The 15,230-nt window shown below is 35.0% G+C and overlaps 1 long non-coding RNA gene across 1 annotated transcript; it reads right to left on the bottom strand.

Moving 5' to 3' along the window:
• Window positions 1–3,130: 3,130 nt before the first annotated feature.
• Window positions 3,131–6,065, bottom strand: LOC149783137 (uncharacterized). Its single transcript, XR_016413556.1, has 2 exons — window positions 5,865–6,065; window positions 3,131–3,789 (listed from the first exon to the last, which is right to left on the bottom strand). It is a non-coding gene; the product is annotated as an uncharacterized LOC149783137 (long non-coding RNA).
• Window positions 6,066–15,230: the final 9,165 nt, after the last annotated feature.

Genomic DNA, 15,230 nt, shown 5'->3' with positions numbered 1-15,230 from the left:
CATTGCCTACACAAAGGATATCTGTATGTAGCACCCTTGTACATGTACTTGCAGGGTGTATATACTACTAGGGGTGACACGATTCATCGATATATCCATGTATTGATACTTTTTCCATACCAATACAAGAGGTGAAGAATCGATACAAAACAATATCTTAACTTTTATAAGTTATTTTAATCTTCAGCAGTCATGAATAATAATTAGTCATTTGTCTTCTTATTCTTTAAACAGATAACAGATATCTATCATATCGTTAATCTTATCGATACGTGGCACAGTTGTACTGTTTCAACCCTATATACTATACAGTCAGTGCAGAACCTGACTTCAAATTAAAGGCTGGGTCCACATTATAAAAGCCAGATTATGGCATTTGGTATCATTCTCACTCATTCTGCTGTGGAGTTATCACTTTTCACTATATGATTCATTGTTGCACTTTTGTTTTTCTTTCAAAATATATTGACAAGTGCAGCTTGAGAAATAAAAGGGCAATTCAGGTGTGATTTGCAATATAATTAGTCTGTGGTACCTACGATCAGCCAATAGCAGTTACTAAAAACGTTTCACATGTCAGTCAGTATATGATCTCAAACACATCATGATTGAGATTTTAAGGCTTTTCTCATGTTATTTTCTTGGTGTAATAATGAAACAACACCTGTGAATTCAGTGATGTTTAATTATGCATAAAAAATGCACACCCACACACGTGTTTGGCACCTGTCTGACGGAAATCTTGGTCTTTAAGATTTTCTTATTGTTGTAACATGCTTGCAGCATATGTGTAAACATCAATATCATAATTTTCTTTAAAGATTTACACACCGTTTAAATAATGAATGAAGTTTCTGTCAGTCACATTCAAGCGAGTTGGGATTAAATATATCAAGTAAAAATAAAAAATTATGTACAGCATCAGATCTAGCTAGGATAACCTGAATATTTGACATATATTAAAATTTGACATACTTGTATTGTTAATGCAACAGTACAATATGTTCGCAAAGTAATAACTTGGAAAAGGCTAAATTTAAAAAATGCTGGTAAGAGCTCAAGTTGAACATACTATAAATAGTAGTTTGGAATTTGTAATAGCAAGCCATAAGAATTCCTTATACTCTATCTTAATTTTGATTTCTTTTTTAGAATGCAGTCCACGAGGCATATGCCAGTGGACTTGACAGGGGTATGGCATGGCAGTTTGCCAAAAATAGGTAAATATGCAGGAGACAAATTCTTAAAACATCATTAGAATATAGCATTGCATTTAGAATGTCCACTAATTTCCATTCCATTTCAGAAATGTGCATGTAGCTGTTGTACCAGTTTCCTTTCACTGTACTTGCAGGGCCCTTGCTACTTTGTTAATTACATTAGTTTTTATAAGAAAAATATATATAACATATTTTTTATACTGCTATTGCAGAAGAACTTGATTTTCTCATGCCTGTCTATTGTTCCTGTAAGCTATTGAGCAAGATTGCGTAAAAGCATCTTAAAACAGAGAAATTTAGAAGGCATATTGGTTTCCATTTGATGATGACCTAATTCAATTTTCAGGTCATATAATAAAAACATTTTATTTATTCAAGTACATTCTTTTACTTGAACGTTTTCAAGAAAACCTTGTTAGCACAAATGGGCCAAAATCACTGAACATAGTCAAAGGAAATTCAGTAGTTATGTTTATATGTAGATGACCCAATTGATGATAAAGCATGAGAAAATAATATGATATATGTTATGTTACAAATATATGCATTCCATATTTACATCTGATTAAGGGTCCCTAGGTGGATGAGTGGTCTAAGGAGCGAAGCAGTAATTATTACTGCTACCGTTTCTTTGTGTGGGTTTGAGTCTTGGGCTCTGCCAATGTAGGAATGTGAGAAAGCTTGCCAGTAGCTTCCCGTGGGTCAGTGGTTCTTCAGGGTTTTTCCCAGATTCTTCCCCCACCAGTCATACTGGCCGCCATGTATATCCTATCATTTGCTGGAAAATGCCATTAAACTCACAAACCACATTAAATCTGATTGATGTTTAAACTTATATATATATATATATATATATATATATATATATATATATATATATATATATATATACAGAGAGAGAGAGAGACAGACAGACAGACAGACAGACAGAGTGAGAGTATCATTATATTTTGGCAACGATACGTCATTTCCCGTATAAAAATAATTCTACAGATATATCAAACTTTACAAAGTGCATATTTATTTCGATGTCTTTAAGCGTACGCAATACCGTTAGAGACCACACACAAAAACGGACAGAAACTGTACATAATCGACCGCAATATGTTAATAAAAGAGTAACTATACTAACTCAAAGCTTTAAATCAGACTTGCAATTTTAATATTAAAGCAAATATGTCTTTAGGCAAAGTATTGGCACTACATGCCGCAACGATGACAAATGTCACAATTTATTGGCAAGAATGATTTCAGTTTGGGTTTTGCAAGCGAAAATTGAACCAGTAAATGTAGCAAACGCCAGCAAATGTCGCTTTGTGGCATTTACTTGTGTTTGCGATCTTAGGTATGCAATAAGGTCAACACGTGGAGTATAATTCCTTCCATTGTTCAACATACAACCTTGATCCTTTTTTTTAACCTTCAGAGGGTAATATGGAGTGAAATATACAATGTCAATCCCCTGTACGCAAAAGTTTCTTCTTTTCGACGTTTTACTTATCTCTTTTCCCGTATGATCCAGCATTTGTATCAGATATGTTTTATTTTTACGTATTGGGTTATGTTTTGTATTGTGTGTGTATCCTATGTATTTGTGTATACTTTGTGTTGTGAGAGGGTATGCCTATAGTTGTATGACACACAACTGCATTTTCACGAGCATGATATTTCTAATTGTGACCAATATGCAATTCAAGTGAAATATGTCGAAGTCGACGTTATATAATGGTACATTTCCCACTGTATCGCCTGAATAAATATCATCAAATCAAATAAATAAATTCAAAATGAACCTGAGATGTTTGACGCTGCTTTCATTATTATCAATTTATTTTGACTGTCGTTCAAAACAAGTCTGCTGTAATTATTTCCTAAGTGAAATTCGTTTGTACCACCATAAAATAATATAATTAATTTTGATTAATATTTATTTCTAGTATTCTTGACTAAGTAAAAAGAAGCAAGAATATAAAAAGGGGAGTGAAGATGCATTAAATACAAGTCATATTCGAAATGACATTTGACTGCACAAAGATTATTTTGGTTTTCAAACTAACCAAAGTGATATCGTACCTTTCGTTAAAATATACGGTCTGCCATCATATAATGTTCTATTTCTGTATTAAACTTGGCAATACTTCGTGCCATAAAAATTTTAATTTTTAAATGCAAAAGAAAGTAAGCAGATATAACAAATATGTCAGCATCATCTAATGTTTTCTACTCATGTTGACGAATGTCTTCATTTCCGGAAGGAAAATAAAAGTCGACTATGCATATAGTTACGACTGTATCACTATTTTTCTCCTTGTCTTAAGTACCCTTTGCTTTCATGAATTTTACGGGTCCGGTCAAAGGCATGCGAAGAAGAACTGCATCTGCATTCCAGCTTGCTTGGAAGGAGAAGGCAAGTGCCGCCTGAATCACCACATTTGCCCCGCATGTCCCCCTTGTCATAACAACGGCCAAACCGATACCAGCACTGTCGTCCGTCCGTCTCAGCTATGATAATACACAGTGTCACACAAACGAGGACAGTCACGGAAGTGGACATCATGTTGACTGGGATCTGAAATGGACATCTTTATTAGAAAAATCAGTAAATTCATTTTCGTCATTGCGCTTCCATCTCAGCTGATGTAAACCTCATGATGTTTTAGCTTCTCGGAAGAGAACCAACATTTACGATCAGTCATGAAATAGATATTTTGATGTATCTATTAGTTCTGAAGAACAAAGAAAACACTGTTTGATAGGTAATTACGTGAAACTACAAAGATTATTAACAAGACTCCACACCAGTCGCTGTGAAGGAGAATGCTTGGAAAATCCACTTTATATGCATTGTTGGGTCAATCGCTCTGAATAAATAAGTTATGCATTAGGGAAGAAGGATATGACTTATCTCTCTAATCGGAAAATAACTCCAATGTAATTGGATATATTGCTTGTTTTAACATCTTTATTGTGTTATTTATGTCTTTGTCCTCTAAGGTAAGGTATTTTACCTTCTTTTCAAATGTTTCTATTTGCTATCTTCTACACGGTGTTTGAACAATTTTAGAAAATATTTATCATTCTGAGACAAATCAAGTAAGGCACAAGATATGACGTGATCAATATGAATGCCGTCATCAATATCAATGTCGACATCATTGACACCATCAGGCTTTGCCATCTTCGGTTGAAGTCAACAGACTGTACACCTAATATTTTCAATGCAGTGTCTGATGTGATGTCTCTTAACGTTACATGTTTTCTTACGTTTTTACCATGACATACCTCAATATCAAAACAATCGCTGAAAAACGCCATCGTGTTACCTCCCGGTAGAATAATTCCGAAAAATATTTGTTCCCTATGCAAAAGATTTTTTCGCCTTTTCGTCGATGTAGTCTCACAGGTTTTAATCCTATCTAACATCCTTCTTATACTTTTTCTTACCTACTATTCAAATTTCCTATGTAAAAAATGGTCAAATAAATGTTCAGTGATATTCTTCATTTTGTTTATATTCAGCATATTTGGTATGCGTGGTCGGCGAAAAGAAAATAGAGTTTGATTATCTACTCTCTAAAGTTGGTCGATTTATAATCGTTAGGTCTAGCAGAACCTCAAGTCTCTTTATATGGCACTATGTTTCCATTTCGGGGATATGTTATACCCAACGAATGAGTTAAAAAAACACTGTTTCAAACAACCGCACACTGGAGGTATATATTCTTTGTGTGTGTGTGTGTGTGTGTGTGTGTGTGTGTGTGCATATATATATATATAGTTGGTCAGCTTGAAGGAAATCGTGTCACCGCCTTGCAGATTAACAAATATGAAATGAAGGTAGCAGTTCTAACAATCGCGACAATAATTTATCTAGTACCTTTTAGATAAAATCTATATAAAAAATGGCCAGCATAATAAATATGGTAATGAATCAATTTCAGTAATTATTGAAATATTCATTTCAATATCTATCAGAGAGATGAAACAAAATCCTTGGTTCCATGCAAATTTATATACAAATTCCTGATATATATATATATATATATATATATATATATATATATATATATATATATATATATATATATATATATATATATATATAAAGTGATATTTTCATATATTAATGTTGAATCAACTGACACAAGTTCATAGATAGCGGACATAATTAGTGCATCAATTGTTTAAAAATACAGGTGTAATGGGAAAATATATCCCACCTATATTACATCTTTAGTGAGAAAAATCTTGTAACTAAAGCTTGAACAAACATGCTGAAAACCAATGCGAATAAATGATACGTGTTTAGTTGCTTGCACAAAATAGAATTCATGAACATCCGAATTATGTTTGATTCAAAATGTAATTTGTAACCAGGTCTAAAAAGGTAACTGTTATTTTCATTCCGTATAGCAACGTAAATGACATCTTAAGCCAATATAGCAATGTTCATGTGTTACAAGTATAATCAGTTTTTAATGGATTCTAGCATGCACATAATATATTCTTTCTTCTTGAAACTGTAAAATATACAGTATGTGCAATATTTTAATTCCTTTGAAAACTACTTTTCAAATAAAACTTTTTTCAATATTTGTACCAGAGAGACAGAGAGACAGACAAAGAGAGAAAGCGTACTCTTACAATTATCTGTTTATCTTTGTAGGTTCCCTTCGACAAGCAGTCAGTGATAGTTTAAAACAACAGAATCGAAATACTTATAATAAATACACTGACACAAACACTAATTATCTAATTAGACTTGTTTTTGGGCTGTTTGCTTCATTTAGAAAGCTCAGTCATACGTTAATTATCCCATCATTTTGGTTGAGTTTTCATCACTGCAGAGAGAGACAGCGAGAGAGAGAGAGAATGAGAGAGAGAAAGCATCGGCTATCATTTGTAAATGATTTTCTTAGGCATAAGAGACTTCGGGTGTAAGAATTTATCTGATTATCGTTGCTTCACTCCTGACATTTCAGTTTGCCTCTAAATGAGAAATTACAGAACGAAGTTATCTGCCAATCAAAGCTCTATGAGGAAATATCTATGAATTCAGACCGCACCATTGAATTTTAAATACCGCTTAATTGCAGTGGCCCTATTATACAAATATGTCCTGATTCCAAAGTTGGCAGCAGGCAGGAAAATAGCAAAGTTCTCAGTTAAATATTAGTATGGCCCTTCGATAAATATAGTTCAAGGGAAAACGTGATATTATGTGCAAATAAAGGGTAAACGTTTTATTATCTGCAATGTTTCTCAATTATTGAACTCGTTCATTATCTTTATTTTTTTGATTTTCAATGTATGAATCAAAATAGCAAAGAAGCTAGTCAAGCCGTATAATTCAATTTTACATCTGTAAAAAATTAGGAAATTATACAAAATTCTAGTAGATATCTACTTTCTAACCGCTGATTTATTTCCCTCTTATTTCTTTAACTGTGCATGAACACATGGAAATCATTATATGTAGTCTATATACAATCAATCGTGAAACGTGTAGCAGTTTCATGGCAACCTGCCAAAAATTTACCCTGATAGAATAATTAAGCCATTTTAATCAAATAAAATCCATTGTGGATCATACACAAATAGCTAAAAAGCAAACAATTTTTATAAATTCGTATAGGAATGTAGTAATACATCCATATAACAAAATTTAAGAGTATCGCGAACCACAGAAGCACACAACTTACCTTCCTTAAAAACAAGGGTGTGTGTATGTGTGTGTGTGTGTGAAAATGGAACATACTTAACAGCAACATTTCTTACACACCACTACAGAGACACAGAAGACACGGAAGAAATAAAGATTATAATTTACTTAATCGAATTGCGATGTAATAATTTTTTTGATGAAATTGATGGCACATCTCTGTAAAGGGCAAAGGAAGAGTTCTTGTGATAACAGTAAATAAATACTGTTTCCTTGGAGAACATAAGAGTTGGTTTTCAGAAATTCAGACATGAATAACTTCAGGATATGGCCAATCAAGGGAGCGCATAAAAAATCAAAATTACTTATTAAATATATTTTGACCACCAGCATCAATGAAAGATATGTGTGTCTGTCTGTATGTATGTTAGTCCGATAAAGCAAACTTTCAAATATGTCTTGATATTGATTCTTCTCACTGGTTTATTAAAATGTGATATTTAGTTGCGGGAAAACCTATTTAAACCTGCGTACAGTTCAGACAAATACCAGTATTTGGTAACATCCGTATATGTCGCGAAATTCAAAATGGCCACGGAAAGAGGGTTGTGTTATGACGCGTGGATTTACAAGTCACCAAACATGGTTTAATCGGAAAATGTTATTTACATATCGCCTTTCAGTCGACGGTGGCTAAATAACAACGGTTTGACTTGCTGTTTCTAAAAAACCGAATGAGCAGGTGTAAAAGAGAAATTCTAGAAACAGAGAGGGGGGCAGTCTTGGTCAGGAATGTGCAACGTCCTCCAGAGCGCGGGCCCGATAGTGGTATTTGAAGCCATGCCATATGATGTATTTGTAACCGAATAAAACTAGCTCGCAGGTTGTAGCTTATACATGCCTGGTCTAGGTCGTTTGGACCAATGTTAGCTCCAGGCGCTCTGTTCCCGCGTGTCTCTCGTTACACTATAGCATTATGGGCCGTAGATACTGTTTTTTATGACACCATTTTTGCACATCTAGCGATGTGCTTCAATGTCCTCCTCGTGGCATAAACGAAGTTATTCATTGGCATCTGGCACATATGTTGGATTGGCGTTGGTGCGTACCAAATATAAAACATCCTGTTAGAGGTGTAGGCAGCACAAATATAGTCTAGTACTAGACTAGTGTACATGTATGCTTTCACAACCTAGTCACACATATCCTTGTGGGCCGCACCTCTCCTACGCTGCACACCGACAGCGTATGTTCCCAAAGGAAAGGCAATTTGTACATCGGGCGAGCACAAGTCAGGCTATACGTGTCATTCCTGTGCACACAGAGGATAAATATAGGTGTTATTTTCTAAACCGTACACCGCATCGAGTCTTACACGGACACCTAGGAGATTAGAGTTTGGAACAAATTGCGGAACCGCAGGGGCAAACCCTTACCTTTCCTGTATTTGTGGCCAGGATCAACGTCTATTCTGGAGTTGCAATCTATCTACAAGCAATCGAGCCAATGATCCACCACAACAGCTATGGAATCAATCAGCCTTATACAGTCCAGGGATTTTCTTTGTTAACGGAAAGTTTCGGGATTCCTATGACAGACTGTCGAACTAAAAAAACAATATATAATGTCATTTTGTCTTGCTTGGTTCAACCTGCTTTTTCAACCGTGATCGCATGGGGAAGAAAAACTAAGTCAAATGGAAAAGAGGTGCTCGATTTTTTTTTGTCGTCTAAACGTGCTATGAACGTTGACAAAGGAGAAACTTAATAGTAAAAAAAAAGAATATCATTTCACATTTTCAAGGTAAACACAGTCAAATATATTTCAGTCAGGAAGAATACTTTAAAATCAATTTAGTTATTTCTTTGGTTAGCGTAATCTATGGCGTTATGTACTTTATAACTTTATATTGATGGCCAATATTTGCTCAGAGGAAGAGGGAAATTATTATCCCCCTGACGTAAACGATTCGCAATGTGGGCTACATCCCCGAAATTTATATATGCCAATAATCTACGATGCAGATGACGATCTTGGTAGTCCGTCACAACGTCTTATCTAACAATTTATTTTACCAGTGATTCTCAATGAAATGCATAAAAAGTGTCATTTGGTGGGTTTTTTTCAATTCTCACAGCTAGGAATCAAGCAAAATTTAAAATTCAACAAGCGGAAGCCAATCAGATCGCTAAACGCCATAAAGTGAACTTATGATTTCATTATTTAAGGTTCAAACATTTATATTTTCGAAGCTCCCAAACAGTCTAAACCGGAGAAAGAAAACGCAATGCAAACCATCAATCACACAGTTTTACGTTTTTGTTTTGTCGTTCCTTTCTTTCATTGGAATCACACTTCAATGAATTAAACAAAGATGGTAAATTATTATAATTAAAGTTTACATTTATTAATAACAAATGAAAGACACCTCCGTCCAAAATATATTAAATATTCCAATAAGTTAGAATCGTATTCTACACCATTATATGCCAAATTATATTAATATATTTGCAGCCAATCAGGAAACCAATTCCCTAGCAACACTGAACTGACCACTGGTCATTACATGATGGTAAGAAGAGCCATGTAGTCAAATTAGACCTACCCAAAATTAAATATATAGTGGATAAAAAAGCGATATTATGTTCTATTTGTTAATTATTTAAATCCACTTGAAAGGGAAAAAGAAAACAGACAGACAGAAAATGTCACTACTGTGTATGTATATACTGCATGAATGCATGACTTCATAAACATTACAAAAGAGATCAATTCTGGTTCATGAAAGTCACCACCAAAATTGTATCAAGCTAAAGAAGGACGTGTATGGGAAAATACACTGTGATTTGTATCAATGAACAATAGTTTCTTAATAAAGAAACCAGACAGTTTGTGTTGCTGCTGATCTTTTCGAAAGAGGTCAGGCATATGTCCCCTGAATAAATGCCTAATGAAATGGCCTAAGATCAAGACCGACGTATATTTTTCATCGACTGTATATATGAAAATGTACTTGGACTAAGTGAATGTGTATGTAAGCTAGACACACAAACAGCACATGCCACGTATTTTGGTTTAGGGTTAAATTAAAATCTTTAAACATCATTATAAAATAAACCTGTTGTTTATGTGTCCAGAAATCGAGTGTAAGGAATTATAAATTTATGTGAAGGAAGGAGAAAATCCCTTCCATACTATTAAGAGAGATGGATTATGTAATTTTTTACTTATCTAAGCTGAAACTAATGTTTCAGTGTATTAATGTCATCTCTCTATATACAGTCTGTACTCGTTAATACATCGAGTCAAACTACACGAAACATAGATCCTGATAAGCTATCGCATAATTATGGTACATGCTGCTTGTTCGGTTGAGGACTGCTAACAAACGGCAAAGACCGAGATCTGCCGAAGCAGTATGCGAGGCGGATGGAAAACAAATTTGTTCATTTAGACAAAGGACGACCGACAACAGGTCATCACATAAACTATTGTTTTACGAGCAGTAGAATTAAAACTCTCAGTCCGTTGCGGATATGGCGACCAGGAAATGAAGCTGAAATCCCAGTTCGATTTCAGTTGTTGAGGGAAGGCCCCTTACTAATGTTAACTTCTTTTGTTAGAGCTTGTCCTTACTCTTTGAATATTCTCAAGTCAATGACTGGGGGGGGGGTTCCATAGACTCAGTACAACTCCTGTGACTTTTGTCTGTTTAAAGAACAATTTAAACAGTATAAACATGGTATTTGTATGCATTGTTATTAACATTTATGTAATTTCTTCTGTATTTCTGTTTGCAGTATTTTAATTTCTGAGATTCCCGCCAAAACGTCAAGCAGGTTTTGAGGACGTGAAAAAATTAAATCTTTTGTATACCAGTCTTTATCAAATGTTTACTGCTTGGTGATTAACAGTATGCTTGCAATGAAATATAAACAATATTTATTTCTTTGATATTACAAAAGTAACGACAGGGCGCTTATATCTCGATATATGTTACCCGTTTTGGATATTAATTCATTTCCGCGATTACCATGGTGTTCTGTAAAAACAGCCTTAAAACAATTTTACTGACTCCAACAAATACAAATATTAATATCTTCATCAATTTCAAGAGGTATTTGTTTTCCTTTCAGATAATTTGACTCGAAGATTTAGCAAAGCGTTTTTTTACTAATATAGAAAGGCATGTTTCTCTACTTGCCAGCTTACCTATTTTCTGTCAAACTGCCTGTATCTTGATGCAATTTTATCTTTGATGTTCTTTCTAGAGTTGCTTTTAACAGCTTGGTGGCGAATACTCACGTCGGGATAGTAATTACCTAATAATCCAAGATACATCCCTATTCACGAATGTACTGTTTATTATTTCGAAAAAGGGGGATAAAACGGTTTATGAAAAATAAATTACCTATAAGAAATGGTCAAACTAGACCTAAAAGATGATTTTGATGGTCTGATGGAATTACTAAAATTCACGCTGAAGCAATTCTGGTAGATTTGCAACAACCATGAAATTATATTGGAACTATAAACGTTTATAGGAAACAACTGATTTCGAAACGAATGAACGCCAAATGTATTTTAGCCGGGCTGGCCAGCTCACCTTAAAAACGTTTATCGTCAGACTCAATGTCGGCTGTGAATTTCAAGTGCGTTTGAGAGACTGACACCGTTATCATGGAATAGTCTCATTGCTGCGAGTAAATGGTACAATTTCTAGAAATGACTTTTACCAGTGTTTACGACGTTTATCGGCGGTAATGCCTCCAGTAAATGTTACATTGTGAGACTGTAGGACTCTGCATGCAGTCACCGTTAAATATAACTTCTGTGGCACTCCACCTCTTGTAGCGTTTGTAGGCTTGCATAAGATTTAGTGGCGTTTGTGACGGTCATTGCCTTTTGGATACTTATTGGCCCGTGACATTTATAGGCCTTTGTTTTGTGAGGTTCAGTCGGTTTATTACGTTTACAGGCCTTTATTACGTGTCTTTAGTATGTTTACCTGCATTTATAACAAGGGCATGCCTTCATTACATGTACAGACTATGCAGTGAGCTTCAAACAGATAAGGGACGTCTAGCTACTAAATGATTTCAGGTATAATAAGAACACCATCTGTGGATGAGCCTAATGAGCGTCGATGAATGTGATAAATATGTGTTAGGCCGTTTGATCCATGCTTAGATCTGGATTTGGGGGATGGGGGGTTACGACACAAGGCTTTATATCAATTGGAACGTCGTCGGACTTTTCCGTCAAGTCGATGCTTAGACCAAGGATGTAATTTGCCGACACTGAAGACTGCATTCTGAACTATTTTTGTTAGTTAAATAGCAGAGGAAGAAAATAAAACAGACGGATGAGCATAAGAACTAAAGAAAGCAAAGAAAAAAGATGGACAGAGATTGAGATTGAACGATTGCGTTATATCCGCAAAACAGTTGATATACTGATACAAACATATACAAACGGATTTACAAGTCTTATGTAACAACAAGATGTTTACCGTTGACGATATATGTACTCAACGGCAAATGCCACATTTATTTACATTTACAAGTGCAGTGCCAACAATAAAATTTTAATCAACGTAAAATGTCACAAGCTATTCCCTTTGATAGCAACTATGTTTTAATAGTGGCTGAGTAGTCTCAGTTGTGACATTTACCTGCGAGAACAGGAGCAGCATTAAATATAATAAACGCTATGTGTCACTTTCTGACACATACTGACTTTGTCAAGCTCATAAATGTTATTGACTACAAATGTGGAATACAATTGTACCCTCCATCAGACATTCAACGTCTTCGCACTGATTTAAATCATTACTGATGGACGGTAATCGGAAGCGTAAAAGTCGCTTCTTCATGCAAAATATGATGATCCTTTTCAATATTTTTTGGGTTGTGTGTTAACTCTTGACTCCTATATCACTGTATCTTATGGAGTGTATGTGTGGTCTGTTCTGGTTAGGCTTTGTGTTTTGTGTGCAGTTGACATGCATAGCTGTGTGTTGGGATGTACGCTGTTGAGAGTAGTATGTATATATACGTGTGTTTGTGAATGAACCTAGATACCATTTTGAGATCGTTACGTGGTATTTTTGTTACGAACCGTTGACTGAGTGACTAATAGCCGATAAAGTGAAAGAAACAAGAACAAATGAAAATTTCATAAAAGCAAACTCGAAGTGATAGTTGCGATCCACGCAGTTTATTTGGATGTGAAACAAACTAAATGCTGCCATAATTTCCATTAAACAAAAACATTCAACAAAGAGAAATATATGGTCAATGAACCTACAACCTACGGTAAATGGTCCTATAATGTTCGAACTACGGTCAATGAAACCTATAATGTTCTATTTATGTGCTGACTATATCAGTGAATCTCTGAAAAGTTCCAAATTTCTGTAGCAAGAAATACGTATCATAATGGTGTAAATATCATCTACCTTTCTTTTCATTCTGACAATGTCATTGCTTCAAGAAAGAAAACAAAAATTTAGTACGTATAAGCATCATATCATAGCGCCATTTCTCTTGTAGTTCTGGACTTGTGGAACTTCTATAAGCCGCCTGAAGGCAAATGTCTTAGAAATGCCTGGAACTTGGACACAATTACCTCCCCTATCACATCATTTTCCGTTTGGGTCACTCTTGTCATAACAACGGTCAAGCCGATAACAGCACTACCGTCTGTCCATCTCAGCTACGAAGACACACAGTGACACACAGAGGAGAAGGACAATCATAAAAGTTGCCATCATTTTAACAAGGATATGAAATGGATATTTTTATTAGACAAATCAGTAGCTTCACTTTCCCCATGACGGAGAATGTATATTTAAAGTAAAACCCCGCCCAAACACAGTTTTTGTTCTAAGACCAACTCGCCAAAACTATAGAAAACAAATCAAACAATATAAATATTTCCATTAAATATTCAGTCACATTTGTTGACAAGACAAGCCAGTATATTAAAAAAGACAAGACGTTTCATAGAAATATCTTAAAAGGTTTCAAAACTTGTGCCTTTACAAAACGAAGGCTTGGTAATGGATAGATGTTCGCTACTTTCGAATGGTGCATTTCGTAGGAAAATAAGTTAGGTTTATTATGTTGTAGAGATCATAGAACAGGTATTTCCTGCATGCTACATGTAATATATTAAATTCAACTAGGAATTTCTTCTTAGTTATGAATTAGAGTATTAGGACAGAAAATAGCGAAGGTAGGGTGACAGATAATAATGATCTTGATGATGATAAATGTGATGGTTGTGGTCGCAGTGGTTGCATTGCTGGTGGTAGTCGTGGCATTCTTGGTGGCAATCTCAGTGATGGCATCGTTGACATTGTTGCTCGAATCCTCGTTGTTGTCTCCAACAACGAGGACTCGTGCAACGTCGTCAATGATGACGAAAATGTTCGTTGGTTGGTTGGTTTATATCGACACTTGCAACATTATGTGCTATGCCATGGAGATGAAATGGACGCGAAAAGAAAAGGATACACCAAGGCATCCCTACAGCGGCTACTGACATGATGTAGGAAATGAAGTAATATTTATAATAGTGTTGATACAAATTATTTCACATTTAGAAACAGGCGCAATAAAAATAAACGATAAAAAGGAGGACGAAATAGATGCAACGAGGTCAATTATGATAGTAGCCACAGAGGCGCGGAAAACAAGAAAAGATCAAAAGGTACAGGAATACCAAATGATGAATACAGTGTAATAGTATTTATCCTTTTTATCGACGTACGTTAGACAGGTATTGATTTCCCAAGATTGATCACGAATATTAATTATTCTAAATATTCCAAACCATCTCACCATAATAACAAAGAGACAAATAGATAAACCGATATAGATAGTACCGGAGATATCTTTCGAACGCTTTCTAACTAAATGGCGGGAATTAAAAAAACTGTGCTGAACAGCATTGCAAAAGGTCTTGACCAACATCCCTTTGTTTTGCATCTGACGTCTAATGCTAATTGGCTTACATAGAGAGTGGTTTATTTTTCAACGTTCAGAACAGGTTCCTTCGAGTTCGGCCATATATAAATCTGTTTTTTTAATCTGTAGCGGTACTTGATTCATGACAGGTCACTGAGTATTTCTTTATTAATACTGTCCTATATTAGATGGGAATGCGGGGAGGGGAGGGGGTGAGGTTTGCAACATAGTTGGGTCAACATCGGTCTATATTTTTGGTGAAGGCCAGGGGTTTCATTTTCGGTTTCTTGGGATGGTGCGTATCAGTGAAATATTTAGCATGTTTTGTCAGTACACCTTAAAAGTTTGTTTTATTTTACTCTCATTTGTCTATTA

This window comes from Sinohyriopsis cumingii, chromosome 14, assembly GCF_028554795.1.
Source record: "Sinohyriopsis cumingii isolate HCF-2022 chromosome 14, ASM2855479v2, whole genome shotgun sequence".
Taxonomy (NCBI): domain Eukaryota; kingdom Metazoa; phylum Mollusca; class Bivalvia; order Unionida; family Unionidae; genus Sinohyriopsis; species Sinohyriopsis cumingii.
Note: the sequence above shows the minus strand (reverse complement) of the source record. Positions and strands in the feature narration are given on the sequence as shown.